This window comes from Babylonia areolata, chromosome 24 (genome assembly GCF_041734735.1).
Source record: "Babylonia areolata isolate BAREFJ2019XMU chromosome 24, ASM4173473v1, whole genome shotgun sequence".
In the NCBI taxonomy this organism is placed as follows: domain Eukaryota; kingdom Metazoa; phylum Mollusca; class Gastropoda; order Neogastropoda; family Buccinidae; genus Babylonia; species Babylonia areolata.
This window is the reverse complement of record NC_134899.1, coordinates 7,221,149-7,225,210: the sequence shown is the minus strand read 5'-3', so window position 1 is coordinate 7,225,210 and position 4,062 is coordinate 7,221,149.

The window sequence follows — 4,062 nt, the reverse complement described above, 5'->3', positions numbered from 1 at the left end:
ACCGGTGTAACGTGCCATACATGCTTTCTATACAGCACAACGGACCGGTGTAACGTGCCATACATACTTTCTATACAGCACAGTGGACCGGTGTAACGGTGTAATACATACTTTCTATACAGCACAGTGGACCGGTCTAACGGTGTCATACATACTTTCTATACAGTACAACGGACCGGTCTAACGGTGCCATACACACTTTCTATACAGCACAGTGGACCGGTGTAACGGTGTCATACATACTTTCTATACAGCACAGTGGACCGGTCTAACGGTGCCATACATACTTTCTATACAGCACAGTGGACCGGTGTAACGGTGTCATACATACTTTCTATACAGCGCAACGGACCGGTCTAACGGTGCCATACATACTTTCTATACAGCGCAACGGACCGGTGTAACGGTGCCATACATACTTTCTATACAGCACAGTGGACCGGTGTAACGGTGTCATACATACTTTCTATACAGCACAGTGGACCGGTGTAACGGTGCCATACATACTTTCTATACAGCACAGTGGACCGGTGTAACGGTGTCATACATACTTTCTATACAGCGCAACGGACCGGTCTAACGGTGCCATACATATTTTCTATACAGCGCAACGGACCGGTGTAACGGTGCCATACATACTTTCTATACAGCACAGTGGACCGGTCTAACGGTGCCATACATACTTTCTATAACAGCACAACGGACCGGTCTAACGGTGCCATACATACTTTCTATACAGCACAACTGACCGGTCTAACGGTGCCATACATACTTTCTATACAGCACAGTGGACCGGTCTAACGGTGTCATACATACTTTCTATACAGCACAACGGACCGGTGTAACGGTGTCATACATACTTTCTATACAGCACAACGGACCGGTCTAACGGTGTCATACATACTTTCTATACAGCACAACGGACCGGTCTAACGGTGTAATACATACTTTCTATACATCACAGTGGACCGGTCTAACGTGCCATACATACTTTCTATACAGCACAACGGGCCGGTCTAACGGTGCCATACATACTTTCTATACATCACAACGGACCGGTCTAACGGTGCCATACACACTTTCTATACAGCACAACGGACCGGTGTAACGGTGCCATACATACTTTCTATACAGCACAACGGACCGGTGTAACGGTGCCATACATACTTTCTATACGGCACAACGGACCGGTGTAACGGTGCCATACATACTTTCTATACAGCACAACGGGCCGGTCTAACGGTGCCATACATACTTTCTATACAGCACAACGGACCGGTGTAACGGTGTCATACATACTTTCTATACAGCACAACGGACCGGTCTAACGGTGTCATACATACTTTCTATACAGCACAACGGACCGGTCTAACGGTGCCATACATACTTTCTATACAGCACAACGGACCGGTGTAACGGTGCCATACATACTTTCTATACATCACAACGGACCGGTCTAACGGTGCCATACATACTTTCTATACAGTACAACGGGCCTGTGTAACGGTGCCATACATACTTTCTATACAGCACAACGGGCCTGTGTAACGGTGCCATACATACTTTCTATACAGCACGACGGACCGGTCTAACGGTGCCATACATACTTTCTATACAGCACAGTGGACCGGTCTAACGGTGCCATACATACTTTCTATAACAGCGCAACGGACCGGTCTAACGGTGCCATACATACTTTCTATAACAGCGCAACGGACCGGTCTAACGGTGCCATACATACTTTCTATACAGCACAGTGGACCGGTGTAACGGTGCCATACATACTTTCTATACAGCACAGTGGACCGGTCTAACGGTGCCATACATACTTTCTATACAGCACAACGGACCGGTCTAACGGTGCCATACATACTTTCTATACAGCACAGTGGACCGGTGTAACGGTGCCATACATACTTTCTATACAGCACAACGGACCGGTCTAACGGTGCCATACATACTTTCTATACAGCACAACGGACCGGTGTAACGGTGTCATACATACTTTCTATACAGCACAACGGACCGGTCTAACGGTGCCATACATACTTTCTATACAGCACAGTGGACCGGTGTAACGGTGCCATACATACTTTCTATACAGCACAGTGGACCGGTGTAACGGTGCCATACATACTTTCTATACAGCACAACGGACCGGTCTAACGGTGTCATACATACTTTCTATACAGCACAACGGACCGGTCTAACGGTGCCATACATACTTTCTATACAGCACAACGGACCGGTCTAACGGTGCCATACATACTTTCTATACAGCACAACGGGCCGGTTGGTTGATTGAATGGGACGGATCGGATGTATCTCGGATAAACCCGTCCGGTCCTCCTCCATCGAGGTGGGCAGCTTGAGGGTCAACGGGGACCTAACAGCTTGGGGGTCGGCGCTGTGCTTTGTGTGGGGTGATCCATTTTGTGGCCGGGGAACAATAGAATTAAGCGGCACTGACACACATACTTTTTTTCCCCCCCTGGACTCCTATGTGTAGTAAGGTCTGATCGCCGTGGTCATTCTCTTAGAACCTACCCCCCCCCCCCCCCTCCTCCGTCCCCCGCCCACCTCGGGTCATCCACTCTCCTGTCCTCTAAAACCACCACCCACGTCCCTACCCCCACTGTCCCCGCTTCCTTCTTCTCACCCCCTCCCCTCTCTCCCTCTCAACCGTCCCTCACCCCCCCTCCCCGCCCCCACCCCGAAACTCCCACCTCCCCCCATGCTCCCTAACGGTACTGAAACCTCGACATTACACGTGATGTCTGACTACTTCAAATCACAAAACTAAATGTACAGAGACAGACAGACAGACAGAGACAGAGACAGAGAAACAGAGACAGGCAGAGAGACAAAGAAAGACACAGAGACAAAGACGCAGAGAGAGACAGAGAGAGAGGGTGGGTAGCGAGTGAGAGAGAGAGGGAGAGACAGAGAGAGAAGGTGGGTAATGCGAGAGAGAGAGAGAGAGAGAGAGAGAGAGAGAGAGAGAGAGAGAGAGAAGGTAGGTAGTGAGAGAGAGACAGAGAGAGAGAGAGACAGAGAGACAGAGAGAAAGAAAGGGGCGAGGACCTTTCCCTGTACGGCAATGGACATTTACACCCTAAAGACCGTGATAAATAATGCCCAGACACATTCGATTATAGGTCTACAGTACTCCTGGTAAAATCTCAGGAGTAGCGTTATACTAAAACACCGCCAAATATTCTCATGATTCATGTATATATACAATCGCTACCAACCTATCGCTAAGCGGTTCTTAATGTCTCGCAACCGGAACAAAAATTATCATCCTCATCCGCAGCACGGGCAAGCTGCAGTAAATTCATGATTCTGGAATCGAGCCATCCTCAGTGTGCAATAAGGAATACCGGCGTTGGCAATAGGATTGTATATCTTTGTATTTATTTTCCCGACACATCTTTCTTCTGACGACTTACTGTATCGAAATGTTTTTCTGGCTAGAATATACTTTTGAAGAAAGAATGCCCCATATATATATATATATATATATATATATATATATATATATATATATATATATATATATATATATATATATACTTTTTTCCCGTGTATGTGAGTGCCAGTTTTGTTGAACTCAACCTTATGTCTTACGGCCGCTGTTTCGGTTCTAACAAAAATACTTTTTCTTTGCTTTGCGACACTTTCAGCAAAATGCATTTCTAGTAAAAAAAAAAAAATCTTAATAACAGATGCCCATTTCAAGTTTCCTATAATTACCATGTGTGTAAAGCATTTCATAAGACTGTCTACATAATTGTATCACTATTTCCATATCAAATCATATCATATCATATCATTGGAAGTTTGAGTTAGTGCCTCCCAGTATTTCACACATTTGCCGTAAGTTCCAAAAGGAGATCATGAGAGAGAGAGAGAGAGAGAGAGAGAGAGAGAGAGAGAGAGAGAGAGAGAGAGAGAGAGAGAGAGAGAGAGAGAGAGAATTCTTTATTTTCGAGGATAAGAGATAAGCACTGGCGTGCTTTTTTTTCATCCAGTCTGAAACAGGGTCTACACTACACAATA